General features: G+C 41.3%; 1 protein-coding gene across 3 annotated transcripts in view; it reads right to left on the reverse strand.

Moving 5' to 3' along the window:
• Lnx2 (ligand of numb-protein X 2) overlaps window positions 1–15,715 on the reverse strand; it is an 83,766-nt gene extending 68,051 nt beyond the window's left edge. For 2 of the 3 annotated variants that reach the window (XM_023715085.1, XM_023715084.1), the window contains exon 1: window positions 15,466–15,715. The gene's annotated coding sequence lies outside the window, so the exon portion shown is untranslated. Of the gene's footprint in view, window positions 1–14,547; window positions 14,888–15,465 lie in introns of those variants that run through there. The other variant, XM_023715083.1, reaches the window with a different exon arrangement.
• Window positions 15,716–15,732: the final 17 nt, after the last annotated feature.

Raw genomic sequence — 15,732 nt, forward strand, 5'->3', positions numbered from 1 at the left:
CAAATAGGTATTCTTCAATGGTTGCGTTGTATTTCCTAGATCAAAGGAACACATTATAAGTCCTGTTCTCTTCTGAGTTATCACAAAGATGATTAAATTCATTTAAACTATATTAAGCACTTATTTTTTATATTTTAGGGAAGGGTCTACAGGGTGTTCAGGGTGTCACTACTAGATCGGACTTATAGTGATCCACCTGTAGCTGAGTGACAGTAAGCCTCCCAAGAGCTGGGATTACAGGAGCACTACCACGCCCAGTATGGGGCGGGGCGGGGCAAGGCAGGCCCTGGGATTGAACCCCTGGCCCCTGCGTCTGCCTAACCAGGAGCTTTAATCTGCTGAGCTATTTGGCTAGCCCCTTAAGCATTTTATTTATTTATTTTTATTTTATGGAGAGGTCTACAGGGTGTTCAAGGTCTCACTACTAGATGGGACACTTAGTGATTCTCCTATTTATAGCCTCCCAAGTTCAGGGATTATAGGCGCACACCACCACTCCCAGTCTCAACTGCTGTCTCAGTGTGGGGAGGGGCAGGGGATGGGGCCGGCACAGCAAGCCTGGGGATCCAACCTGGCCCCTGCCCCTGTGCCTGCTTGCAGGCACTTTAATGCACTGAGCTATCTGGCAAGCCCTAAGCATTTATTTTAAAAAGAAATAAATCAGGTATGGTTGCACATACCTATAGGCCCATCACCTGGGAGGCTGACAGGGCTGAGTTCAAGGTCAGCCTGAACGACATAGCAAGGCTTTATCTCTAAAAATAAACAAACAATTAGCTGGTTGAGTGACAACACATACCTGTTATCCCAAGCACTCAGGGGGCTGAGACAGGAGGATCACTATGAGCTCAAGGACAGCCTGAGACATATAGTGAGCTTCAGTCCAGCTGGGGCTACATCAGCAAATTCAAGGCCAGTCTGCACTACATAGTGAGATCATGTCATAAACAAACAAAAATCAAATTAAAAATAAATAATAGAAATAAGCATATAAGGTCATAATTTATTTAAAAAGTTCAAATAATCATTCTGTCCATGATATCAACAGAAAAAAAAATCTCTACATGGTAACATTTGCATGATATAATATTTTGAAAGTAATACAATTCAGGTGAACTCAGGCAATTAAAGTGACTACGCTAAATCAAAAAAAAAAAAAAACAACTAGGAAAATACAAGAAAATTTGAGCTAATTTAAATCAAAGTACAGAATGTTTAAAAATCTATACATTATTGATAGAGATATGTACCTGAGATTTTATGCACAAAATATGCCTACCAGATGTAAAAACAAACTAACACTTAAGGAGAATGAGGTGGCTGGGGGCTCAATGCATAGGCATGAGACTCGGTTTTCATTGTTTCAATGTGTACAAACTGCCTGACTTGTTTACTTTTCTGTTACTGAGACAAAATACCTCATGCCCAGAATAAGGAAGGAAAGGTCTATTTTACTCTGTTTGGGAGTGGGCGGGTGGGGTTAAGACACAAACCATAACACTGTCTTGCATATGGACAGGAATATATTCTGCAGGAGCAAGAAACTTGTGCATAAAGAAACAAAGAAAAAGTAGGAAGTACGAAGCAACCAAACTTGGTTCCCCCGCTCAGGACTAAAAATAAAAAGCCAAGCAAATAAACAGGATGTCTACATCAAAATTAGAATGATTTTAAGAAGTACTAAGAACATAGCAGTATGCTCACAACAATGCCTGTTTTTCATTGCTTTTTATGCGTTCCAAAAATATGTAAACTACAAGAGTAAATATATTTATCTGCAGTTACTTCCTATTCATAAGAACAGGATAAATGCAATTACTGTTTGCATTTAAGAATCTTTTTGCAAACACAAAGTTTATACTGGTTCTATTCAAAATCACTGACCTATCCAGTTCTGTAACATATTCCTTAGAGACATTCAACAGCTGTCATCTCACTAGCACTGACGTACAGAAATCTTTGTTTTCTTATATTTACTTCCGCCACTGCTGCTCAAGGGAAATCTACTACTGCATTCTTCATTTCTAAAAATGTACTGGTACGTCAGTTGATGAGTCATACTAACACTCCAAATTCTTATGCACCAAAGAAAGCAAGGTACAACAGTCTTAAACATCAGTTGTAAAATCTGTCTAATAAGTTACAAATTAAAGTTTTTATGCAGTGACACAGATGAGTTTTTAAGATGTGATAAAATTCAAAATAAAACTGCAAATTTCACAACTGACAAAATTATTTTCCTTCTCATATTAACTAGCATTGCTTCTTAATTCAGAACACAGGAAAGTCAAATACTCCTAGACAGAGATTCAAATACACAAACTAAACAAACTCTTAGCTTCATCAAAAAGCCAGAACATCTGGGAAAAGATTTTCCCAGATGTCTGGCATCTCCTTTTAATCTGTTTCTGCTGGGGCTATTTAGCCATTTTCCTAAGTGGAAGATCTCCAAGAAAGGATGTGGAAGAGTAAAATGACACTGGTGGTGCTGGAGATATAGCTGGGTGACAGAAGCTGTGCCCGCAGGCACAAATAGCCCTGGGTTCAATCCCCAGCTCTGTGCTCTTATTGGCAGTACTGGTTAAGTTTTGCTGGGGAAGAGGACAAACACATATCCGCTGAAAGCAGAGGTGGATTTATAGATTTCTATCTACAGTTAATCTACCACTTGTAGATTTTAATCTCTATCACAGCAGCCCACTCAGATCTAACCTCTTTGGATAAAATCATATCATCTCATTTTCTTTACATTTGTCCTTATCCTTTTCATTAAGTTTTGGTTAGTTTTTATGTTTATAATAACATAGCCCTGCTCCCCAACATATAAACTCCATAACAGGTTTCCCACTTATCTTACTCATTGCTATATCCTTGCTAGGTCCCAGCATATAACAGCCATTTAGTAAATATCCACTGACCAAAAAAGTAGATATATATAATCAGACACTTGGCTATCTTAGGACCTGCACAATCATGTAAAGTGTTTTCATTTCTGACTATTATCTATAATGTATAATAAAGTTTTGTCTGACCTTGCCATAAGACTTTCTACACTTAAATCTTATTCACACTGTATCATGAGTAAACAACTGAAGCACTACTTAATGGTCTATTTTGCTTTCCACCAGCGTAAGTTTTTCTTTTTTAAATATATTTAGTACAGGGTCTACAGGGTCTCACTACACAGATTGAACTCACAATGATCCTCCTGTTTCCTGCCTCCCAAACGCTGGAATTACAGGTGTATGCCACCACAGCCAATCTCAATCACCATCTCAGGGTGCCCCAGGGGTGGGGCTGGCACGGCATGCTAGGGATCAAACCATGCTTTAGTCGGCTGAGCTATCTGGCCAGCCCTTACCAGCCTCAGTTTTTCTGCAGGTGAACTCAAACCATAGGAGAGGAAACTGTAGGTACTTTCCCACATTTAGAAAACAAAAACCAGGCGGTCACAGTGGCATTCGCCTATAATCCCAGCAATGGGGAAACTGAGGTAAGAGGATCATTCTAAGTGTTACAAGTTAAGAGACCAGCCTGGGATACAAAGTAAACTCAAGGCCAGCCTGAATTAAGACTCTGTCTTTAAGAGACCAAAAAAAAAAAAAAAAAAAAAAAAAAAAAAAAAAAAAAAAAAAAAAAAAAAAAAAAAAAAGAATTTTTTTTTTTTTTTTTTTTTTGGTGGAACCAGGGATTGAACTCAGGCCCTTACGCTTGCCAGGAAAGCGCTTATTCCACTGAGCCATCTCCCCAGCCCCTGGAACTTTTATTTATTTATTTTTTCTGTATTTAGGACAGGGTCTACAGGGTCTCACTATATAGATTGGACTTGTAGTGATTTTCCTCTTTTCAGCCCCCCAAGTTCTGGGATTACAGGCACATACCACCACGCCCAGTCTCAATCATAGTATCAGCACACCTTGAGGTGGCAGGGCCAACACGGCACGCTAAAATCGAACCCTGGCCGCTGCACTCTGCCTAAGCAGACACTTTAGTCTGCTGAGTTACCAGGCCAGCCCTAATGAGGAAATTTGTAACAGGTAAAAATTTTATGAGCAAAGAAAGGAAATATAACACACATTAGTCAAAAGCTGACCGGGATGTTGAAGAGTATTCTGATTTTACTACTTACAAGCCCATTTTTGTGGCTATAACAAACTATCTAAGGTATGGAACTTTGATACAGAAAAGGTTTGCTAAGCTCACAATTTTGGAGACTCAGGGGCATGGTGCCAGCACTGGCTTGGCTCTAGTGAGGACCTCATGGTGGAAGGCAGGTACACATGAAAGATAAGTTATGGATAAGGCATATCTTGAAAACGGTATGCAATCTCAGGCTGTATGTCAACTTGGTATCTTGAGAATCCACTTGAGACCAGCATTCCTTTTCAAAGGCTTGCCTCCAACTGACCCAAGGATCTCCCACTAGGTCCCACCTCTTAAACATCCCAGGACCTCTTAGCCTCACCACATTAGGACCACACTTCCAAAACATGAACTGTTGAATAAATCAAACCATATAAAAATTATAGCACCATTCTGTATTCTATTAAATGGAATCATTAAAATTTTTAAAAATTCTTTCTTTAAATAGTTCCTATAGTATTAAAAAAATTCAAATTCAAAAAATTAATCTCGAAAGCTTCTTAAATGTTACTATATTCCTTCAAAGGCAGAAAAGTCATTCAATGTATTGATAAATGAATATCCCTGGAAAAAGAATAGGCCAGAATCTCAAAAGTATTGTGTCTATTTTTGTCAAAATTTCAAATCAGCCTACTGAAGTATTAATTAATGTTTCTCATCTATAATGAAAAGCCTAAAATTAGAGAATGAATAGGGTTAATAAATATTTCATATAGAAACTAATTGCCAGGGATACTCTTGCTAGAGATGCTTTTGCAATCTATTAACTAGCACTCACAGAATAATTTTAAAAGCAGGCATAGCAACTACCATTCAGCGGCATACATACCTAGTAACAGAAGCACGTGATACAACCACAGGCACTCTAAACCCTGGCTTTTCCTAACTTTGTGTTTTAGTGCTTGCTAAACCTAGACTACTGATTGTTTCTATACTGGTATTGCACAACTAAGAAACAAGAGTACCTGCTGGCACCAAGTACTTGAACCCTTGCCCAACTGCCTACAAGCATCATAGATCTGAGGTCTAACTGCTGTCCCTAACCATCAACAAGAGCAAGAACACATCTGACATAGACAATGCCACGGCCTGGAGTACACAGAGGTGCCTAAAAGAATGTGCACACCTCAAGAAAGCATAAGGGCCGAGGATATTATAGCTCAGCAGCCTAAGTGCCTGGCCGGCAAGTGCAAGGTCCTGAGTGTGATCCCCAGTACCATTAAAAAAAAAAAAAAAGGAAAAAAAAAGCATAGACTGTGAGGCTAGGTGGGAAAAGTGAAAAGTGCTGGACTCTAAAACTGGTGTTTTTGTTTTCATTTTTTTCTCATTTTCTTGGGTTTGCTATCTTTTATTTTCCACATCATTCCTTTTTTTCTCTTTGGCTTTTTCCTGTTACCTTTATCTAAGTCTATAAATATACTACTCTATAATAGACTCCTTTGTCTCACCTTTCTTCCTTCTCATCTTCAATTGTTTCAAATTTCAAATTTTTCTTTTCATATCCTCCCATTCCCAACACCCTAAATCTTTAATAGTATAACCATTAAGCTTCATAAATCTTTAATTATGTTACTATTATTAAATTAAATTATTTTCTATCATTAGTACAGTTAGCCCATTTAGTAGATATTTATTGTGTGTCAAGATATGTCATATCCTAGGGTTTTTATTGTAATTGTAGATTATCTTTTTTAAGGTTAAGGTTACTGTATGTCAATATTCAGTTTGTCTTGGATGGTATTACTATTGCTGATTTTCTTGATATTGCCAGGTTTGATACAGGGAGAAAAAGTTTTCTCGGGTGAGTGATCTCCAAATGATACAGGGAACCTCCAAATGACATAGGGAAAAATGATCTCCTGACCTGACCTGGACGAGTTTGTGTTCTCTAAAACTGAAGAATGCATTTTAGGAACAAAGAGAAGTTATGAGCAGAATATATTTATTGAGAGAAAGAAAGCTCCTGTCCAAGAGAGGACAGGAGGCCCCCCCAGTGGGTAGCTCCCCTGGAAGCTGTCTCTTCCAGGGACTTTTATAGTGTAAAATCGTGCAGGGCTAAGGTGGAGAAAGGGGGAACCCGCTCAGGTGGATGTGGGGTGGGACAAAACTATGGTCAACCAATGAGATTACAAGCATCACTGCTAAGGTAAAAACTGATTAAATCTAGTACCAAATGGGGAAGCGACTCAGGTAGCAAGCTGGCAAGAATATGGGACAGGGTGTCCTCCTGTTGGGGTTGGGCTAGTGACTCAATAGGGCTCTTTTCAAGGTGATTGATACCTTTTTAGAATATCAATCCCAGATGCCCATCCCTAGGGAAGTATGTAGCTGTGTTTCCTCTTTTTGTCTTGGTCTTGAGATGTGGCCTAATGGGAGTGCCTGTCTCTTCCAAAAGTTGAAAAGTCACCTTGTCTCCCATCTTGTCTCCTATCTGACTGCCTATAATATTTCTATCTAACTAGGCTGCCTATAATAGGTTGACACAGTTGTTGCTACTCATGGGTTATTTTCTACATGCCAATACCTAAGTTCATTCGTAAAAACTAAGTGAGCCATTTACATTGCACCTCACCCCTGTCTAACATTAACAGAGGTGGTTGGATTTTGGGACTGAGACAAAGGATTATGGTTAGCCATGCTGAGTATATCACTGAAAAACAGACTCACTGTTACGGTTTGTGTCTAGTTGTCCTTGCAAAGCCTCATGCAGTCACTGGGGCACGTTTCAAGAGGTTGTGATTAATTAATTCATGATCCAAGGCTGGGATTATGGGTCTGAGTATTCATGGGTATGAATACTACAATCACCCTGGGGCAGATAGCCTGAAGGCAATGTAAGGAAAGAGGGGCCCTCCCTCTGCCACTGCTGCTGCTTCTCCTCCTTCCTTCTGCCTTTGCAGTTTCCTGCCACTATGAACTGCTGCTCTCTGCCATGTACCAGTCTGCATTGGACCCCCAGATACGGACTGAAACCTCTACTAACTGTGAGTTAAATAAACTTTTCCTTCTGAATTTTGAGCATTGGGTATTTGGTCCCAGCAACAAGAAAAAAGTACCTGAGACACTAACTTAAGACATTTCCACACAAGCAACAGTCTTTCCACTAAGTGACTGCAGACCTTAGCACAAAACCAAAGAAACAAAAAAATAAGGGAAACATGAGAACAGAAGGCACCAAAATGCCTCCTTAAACTCCCCACTCCCCCAAAACAGATCCATGGGTCTTTGAGAGGAAGGAAAGCAATAGTTACACAGCTGAAAGATTTGAAAGGATAACAAAGGAGATTTAAAAACAGATCAGTGGTGCTCAGCAGGCTCATAGGATAACCAAGCAGATACTAGAAGTAATAAAATTATCAGGGAGACTACAAAAAACATGAATGAAAAGACAGCTAGGCTAAATGAGAATCACCAGTTTAGCTGAGAAGAACTAGAGTTCTTGAAAAAGGTTCCAAACAGAGCTGGAAAGACAGCTCAGCACACTAAGCACCTGCTTAGGCAAGCACAGAGACCAGGGTTTGATGCCAGGCACCACATGCCATGCTGGCCCTGCTCCAGGTACTCTAGCCAGCCACTAAGACCAATGTGGTGGTGCATGCCTATAATCCCAGTGCTGGGGAGGATAACTACGAGTCCAAGCTGCAAAGTGAGATCCTGTAACAAATACATTAAAAAAAAAGTTTCAAACAAAAATCCAGGAGATTAGAAATTATATTAAAAGTATGGTCAGCAAAAATGACCAATGTGAGGACAGACTATTAGAATTAGGAGACAGGATGCTTTCAAAGACCAATTATTCGGAGGTATTTTAAAAGAAAAGAGAACAATAAAATTGGATCCAACAGCTGCTAGATGACACAAAAATGCCTAATCTAAGATTAATTGGAATAAGACAGAATAAAGGGCATAAAAATTGTTCACAGAAACAGCAGCAGAAAGCTTTCCAAATGTGAGGCATATAGAACCCCAAATAGTCACAATCAAAAGAGAACCAACCTCTCCTCATCACATCATAGTCGAAATTTCACAAGCCCAACACAGAGACAGAATCTTAAAAATTGTTAGAGAAAAGCAATGAATCACTTAAAGGGCCAGGACAGCTTGCAGTGAAGTATTTCAGGCCCTGAAAGACAACAACTTCCAACTCAGAATTATATATCATGCAAAACTTTCTTTCACAATTGATAGAGAAATAAGGTAGTTCCACAACAAAGAGTGCTTTAAGCTATTTATCACTACCAAACCAGTACTACATAGTGGAACTACACAGTGAGACCCTGTCTTGATAGCTAACTAAATAATGAAAAAGGAACCACAGAAATTATGCAAACATATAGAAATTAAACTATACCTTCTTCAATAAACAATGGTTCACAGAAAAAAAAAATCAAGGCAGAAATTAGTTCCTAGAATGAAATGATAATACTAGTAACAGCATATTAGAATCTATTGTATTCAATGAAAGCAGTCTGAAGAAGGAAGACTACACTTGGAAATGTCCACATCAGAATACTAGTAAGCCCAAATAAATAACCTAATGATACACTTCAAGGTCCTGGAAAACAAAAACAAAACAAACCTAAAGCTATGATGAGGAAGGAAATAATAAAGATCACCAGAAATTTATGACATTGTGAATAAAAAAATTTAAAAATCAATAAGCTGAAGAGTGCTTCTTTGAAATAAAACAGGCAAAGTCCTAGCTAGCCAGTGATGGGAACCTTTCAGACCTTTCAACAAGCAGCCCACGGTGCCACTGGTTTGCCACCAATGCCTTAGTCTTACTAAGAAAAAGAAGAGGGGGCAGGGGCAGACCGATGTCAATGATATTAAAATGTAAAGGCAAAATTACAATCTGAACAGGGCTGCTATCTTGTAGCTCTGGCAAAAAGCCAAGTTCAAAAGAAGTACCCATAACAGCATGTTCAAGGTGCTTACCCAGAGGTTCCAAATCAGACAGAGAAGACTGTAAGTCTAAAAGATATTAATGCAACAGAGAAGGGGAGGTGGAATAAAATGGCCTCTCTACTATGAAGTGTTAGCATTAAAGTGCTGGAAGGATTGGTTAGAGAACAGGATATAGAAATTTACAAGTATAGTAAACCCTAATGTGGAAAATTGGGGGAAGTGACAAAGTACCAAATAAATGTTAAAACACACCTGAAGTAAAGGTCACCAGAATTGAGGAGGTAAGGAATTAGTAGTCAAGGTTATTTCAGTACCCTGTTTTGAATGATTAACTCTTAGACTAAATATCTTTGAAGATTTTAAGTTCTCCAAGGGCAGAGACTACCTTTTGAGTTTCACACAACTCAATGTTGACTATATGATGTATGCTTAGGTATATATTGAATTAATTCAAACATAAAACAAAGTTCAAACAAAATCACGTTGAGGAAAAGCAACAATGGCTATTAAACTATTTAGGCAGACATGGTAGCACATGCCTGAATCCCAGCACCTTGGGAGGCTGAAGCAGGAACACTACAAATTCAGTCCCAGACTGGAGGACTTATTCAGTAAGACCCAGTCTCACAATAAAAAACTAAAAGGGCTGAAGATGTAGCTCAGTGCAAAGGTTCTGAGTTCAATCACCAGTACCATACACATACACATACACATACGGAAGATTTAAAAGGCTACAATTTCTTTGTTCAGTATTGTTTATAACATTTAATTGACAAAAATTCTTGTAAAGAATTAAAATTAAATTTAACTAAAGATTAACAACCAAAATTCCAACTGGGGGTGGAGGATAAAAATATTTCTCATGCAGGCTGACCTCACTTTTATCTATAAAACATGTCAACAAAGCCTCTGAAATCTTTATTATAGCTAAGTACAACTTATTTTATATAAGACATAGACCCCCAAAGTTTGGTTATAAATACCTTTTATAATGGCCCAAGTGCAAGGGCGACTCTCTGAAGTCTTGATAAAGAAAGTTAGATAGCTAGAACAGAACTGTTGTGGGTATATACGGTTTAAGCGGCATTTAACCTTTATGTTCCCAGCCTGAAGATTTAGGACTTAAATCTGGTAGTCAGTAAGTACCCTTCAGTTGAAAAACTACATGAGAGAATTTTTTTTTTTCCTTAGTGTTAGGCTGTGTAGGAGAAATAAGAAACAGAAATAGATGGGAAGAATAGGCAACAGCAAGCACTATACTAGAAAACAAACATTGTAAATCCACTGAGAAAGTATATTGCCCTCATATGTAAAACAAATGAAGGATTAGTCTCTCAATAAAGAAAAATTAAAACTGTCCTGTAGTTTTGCTCATCATCAAGAGGACAAATTTAGACACAGCTGTCATTAGTTTACCTCTGAACCAAGCTATCTCCCTGTGTAAGTCTGTTCCTCCTTACCACATCCCACAATTACGACAGTAAAATGTGGGGAGAATTAGGCAAATAAATATAGCACCTGGCACTAAAACAGTTGAATCATGATAGCCATCAATTCTGTTATAATCTCTACATTTTCTTATAAGTACATGAACTACTTTAAGCTTCTGGCTGGATCAATTTTCTCTTTTGTTTTCCCTGGGATCATTTATTGCTCCAAACATTTGAGGAAGTCTGAGGGCCAAGACATATCAAAGCCAATAAATTCAACTCATTCACTTATGCAAACATTAATATTCATTTTTGCATTTCACAGTGAGCAAAACAGATCTATGTGCTAGGAAGCACACCTTCTGAAAGGAATTATGGTACTTGTTTCTCTGAAATCATTGTATCTGGGCTTGAGGAGCAAGTTCGGTAGTAGTCTTGTCCAGCACCTTCAAAGCCCTGTGTTCAAAGCCCATAAACACTGCCCTAACTCACTAATGTCATTATCGCTAAAAGAACAACTAATATTTATTGAGCACTTGGTACCAAAAAAAGAAAAAAAAAATCATTCTAACTAGAGGACCATTTATTATTTTATCATAAGCTTTTGTTTTAAAAATCCCTCTTAATGTCTTGCTAGGCTTAGAGTCATTCTTTCTCAACTCACGCAGTAAAAAATAAAACAAAAAGAATTCTTATAAATCATAAATTTTCTCATCTTTTTCTGAAGAAAAGAAAAAGAAACATAATTCAGGAAAGCTAAAGGAGTTTTGTCTTCTAAAACTCCCAGGCTTTTTAAATGGATTGATTTAGGCCTGGCCAAGTCTTCTACAGTTGCAATTCTATATGAAATAATACACAGATAGTTTCTTCAGCCAACACTGCTGCCTAAACGGAGAGAAATATATGAAATGAAACCTCTGATTTTCCTAGAAACTGCTAGGCTTGGATATAGGAAGGTAGGTCTATAGTGAAATGCAGGGCAGAAAGACTGTACAATAAAGAGTATTTGTTTTAGGGTGATTTAGAAAGGAGAATAACAGGAGGGGGAGAATACGAAAGGACACCAGACTGTAGGAACATGACATCCTATTCTTGATGTTCAAAGTCAATACTCTTGTCATTGTTACACTATAAACTGATCTCCCCTTCCTCCTAAATCTTCTATAAATTTGCCACACTCACAAAGGTTTTATGTTAATATCATTCCCTTCTTTTATCTTTTCTAGCTTCTCTCGGATACATCTATCCAACACCTCTGCATCACAAACATCGCAAGTAGAACCTCAATGCGTTGGTCCTGAAAAGAACTTATTATCTTTTCTCCTCTATCTCTAGCAGCAATTGTTTTTAACTATTCCTTTTCATAGCCTTCAACACTGCACTAGCTCACTAAAGTCATCATCACTAAAGGAAGAACGAATATTTATTGAGCACTTGGGATGTACAAAGTATTATGCCAAAGGAATTACAGTTTCACTTGATCCACAAACTGTACTAAACTGTACTATTTAATTTCTTAAATATTAGGAAGTCAAATTCAGTTAGGGTAGTAATTATACAGCTAATTAAATAAAGAACTCAACCCCTGTTCTGACTGCACAGCCAACTTAACCAGTACACTCCCATACTCCAAGGCAGACTCCTAGTCACTTACCTACGCCAGCTTTCCAGTCATATCTAAGTGGCACATTGTCTTTGTATGTCTTCACCTAGAATGACAACTACCATTGCCTAAATCCTTACTACCTACCAATCACCATTCTAAAAAAAAAAAAATGCATATTTTTTCAAGTTTTATTCCCCAAACTCCTGAGAACCTGATTCAAACCCAGATCACCTGGAGAATATTTGAGCATGCAACCCTACCCAATCTCAGTTACTTTTCTCTCATTGCTGAAACAAAATTCCAGATACCCAGAATTAAGAAAGGAAGGGTGCACTTTTTAGCTAGGTTTGTGGGGGTTTCAGTTCATTACTCTGCTAGCTCCAAAGCAGAGTGACACATGGCAGAGGCAAACAGTTTGTGGTGCTGGGAAACAGCAAAAGCAACAAGAGCAAAAAGGAAGGAGCAGCAGAAAGTAAGCCTCTTTCCCTCCCTTACACTGTATGTTGGATACTGGCCCCACAGTGGGTGTAGCACTCATACCTTAATCTCAGCACTGGTCCATAAATCAATCACAAATTCTAGAAGCCTGCACCCAAGACTGCATGAGGCTTTGGAGGGTCATCTAGACACAGATCATAACAAACCCCCACATTGTAACTGTCTATTTCTGTTCCCAAATCTGGGCCTCCATCATCCTCTAGACATTCTTTCTGGAATACAAATGTTATGACAGTCTCTTGTATAAAATTAGCAGCTCTGTTATCACTTAGTGGACAAAGTCCAATTTCATAATGTGATATACAAAATCATTTTTCTGCTGAAGTCAGTTCAATAAATATTTGAGTGCTCGCTGCAAGAAGGGCAAAGTGCTGGTTACTTTCAAATGAGTAAGACATCAGCCTTTGGCTTCAACCCCAGATTCTGTATCCTTCAGCCAGATCTCATAATGCAACACTTTAAAGATATATGCATTTGGAATGGATCCGGCAAAATCCCACATTTGAAAAGTGCCTATGTGAAGCCTTCTCTAACAAACTCTAGGTAAAAGTTCCCTTTTTAAGTTCCCACAGCAGTTTGTTCAAATCATGTTCAAGTAAGTAGGGGAACAGAGGTACAACTCAGCTTCCATGACTCTTGAAGAACTCTGAAAAAGTGATCCTTGCCATCAATCCTGGCATGCAGTGAGCACTTCATGACTAGCTGAATGTATACATAATAAGCAATTTCAAGCAAGAGGAAATAAGAATGTCACCAAACAAGTGGCCTTAATACAAGTACTATTATTCTACTGTGCTTCCAATTTGGCCTACACTTTTACCCCCAAGGGAAAACTCACATGATGATAAAAACTTGGACAAGCTAAAAGGCAAGACTTTATTATTCTGGGCTCAATAAAGCTTTGACAGGTCAAATAGGATACTAGATCCACATTCACCTTTCCTTTTAATTGACAGCGTCGTTTTTCCAAAGGGTCTTGGGAATGAAAATCCATCAGATAGAATTGATTTACTGAGATACAACTTCATCAGCATTGTCACAGTACACGCAACAGAAAAATCAAAAATCTGTCCTGGGAAGAAGGCCAATTTTCAAGTAAGTACTATTGCCACAAGAATGTGAAATTCTCAAAGAACAGTTCCAATAAACCGAAGCTCACAACTGTTTCCTCCTCTTGCACTTCTACTGCTTTTCACTCGGGTTGTTTCTTGATTTCTGTGACTTAGAAATGAAAAGCTAGACAGTGAAGCTTGTTCAGACAAAAACGTCGGGATCTACAATCTTAAATGCAAACGCAAGGATTTGAAGAAACTACTTAGAAGTCAAAAATCCTTTTCCTGAAACGTGGTGTAAGGCTTTGAAAAGTGAGTGCTGTATTTCCTAAGGGGTGCTTTGTGTGCAATGGCTTCCTATTCAAGTACCAACCAACCGTATTTTGAAATTACCCCCGGCAGATGTTAAATCTCTCTCCTACAGTCTCCAGCCTGCAGAGGAAGGTAAGAATACACAGGCAACAGGCATAGGGAGAAGGCTCTCACCTCTGCCCTTCCCAAGGGAACAAAACCTACAGCGAGGGCACCTAGTGACACTCTCCCGACTCTCTCTTTCTCACACACACACACAAAATAAATAACTCCTCTCCACCTCTTCCCTTTCTTAAAAAGCAAAGGACGAATAGATAGATCAGTAACACCGAGGCGGAAACCACCAAGTGCTAACAGCCGGGCCGCCAGCCCTCCACGCGCCTGCACCGTAGCGGGCTCCGCGCTTCGGGGAGCGTCTCCACAGCTCGGCACCCGGCTCCACGCTGCCCCCGCAGCCCGGGTGGACAGGGAGAGCCAGAGGTCGGCGGCTCCACGCGGGCAGCAGCGTTATCCCACACCCCGCCGCCGCCCGCACCTGAGGCGGTTGCCCGGAGCCGGCGGAGGGCGCGCAGCGAGGCGGCAAGGCAAAGTTACTCACTAGGAAAGCGCGGCCGCCCAGGGCAAGCACGGGCTCCAGGCGCCGCAGTCCGGCGCTAGCTCCCGCTCTCCGCGGCCCGCTGAAGGAGAGCCGGGTTCGGTTCGACTGGGGTTCGCACCGCCACAGCGCCCAATTTCCTGGCAAGAAGCAAACTCCGGCCAAGACTTCACTTCTCAACCGCCCCTGCTGCTTTCCGGGGGGCGAACGCCGAGCCCAGCGGCCCAACCCGACACGCACCTGGGCCAATCGGCGGCGGCGCTGGGCGGGAGACGGGCGGGTCAGAGGGCGACCCCACCTATCCGAGCGCTCCGAGGGCGGGCCAGGACGGGCCCAGGTTAGAGTGAGCCCACTCCGCCCTGAGCCGCTGCCCTCCCCCATCCGCCCTGGGCTGTCCCTGCCGCTCGCCTGATTGCCTCGCGGGAGACGTCGGGGAAGTCTTGGCGCGCACCCGCAGCCTCCCCGAGAAGGAAACAGCTGGGCGGGGAGGGGACGTCTCGGGGAGGATGAGGGGAAAAGAACAGGTGGCGCAGGGGAGCAGCAGTGTCGGTGTGTTGGGCAGGGGACGGCGCGGCAGGCCTGGCCCGGCTAGGGTCGGGAAGGGTGGAGAAGGCGATCCCGAGGAGAGAACACCTAAGGCGCGGGGCGGGGGCACCCGGGAACAAAGGTGAGGGAGAGCCTGGCTCTGCAGTGAGGTGCGAGTGGCCGAGGGGAAAGGGGAGCAAAGTCCCCAGCAAGGAAACGCACTCCAGCAGTGGGGAGGGTTAGGGGAGTTTCTGCCCATCTCGCTGTCTCGCCCCTGGAGAGAAACACGTGAGTCCTTCGACCCGGTTGAGATGTGCAGCTGCGAGAACCCAGTGAGATAAATACTGTCTTAAACTCGTGTTCTGTTGTGAATTCATTTCATCGCACGTTACCCACCTCCTTTGGAGGAGTTTTGATCAAGTGCAGCCTAACCTTGGTGTCCCACGAAAGAACCCTGATGACGGGGCTCCCAGGAAAGGCCGGCCCCGAACAGCTCTGTCCCCCAGTGGTCTGGCTGCAAGTCTGAAAGAGGCTACAGCCTGGCGGGGAGGAGGACAGCGAGCAGAACAGGTGAGGCCCCGCCCCAGGCGCTGGCACCTGGGCTAGGCGCGCAGCTGCGCTCGGGCGCGCGGGCCTGGCCCGGGCTCGCGCGGGGCCCAGGTG

This window comes from Octodon degus, unplaced genomic scaffold (genome assembly GCF_000260255.1).
Source record: "Octodon degus isolate 3935 unplaced genomic scaffold, OctDeg1.0 scaffold00038, whole genome shotgun sequence".
In the NCBI taxonomy this organism is placed as follows: domain Eukaryota; kingdom Metazoa; phylum Chordata; class Mammalia; order Rodentia; family Octodontidae; genus Octodon; species Octodon degus.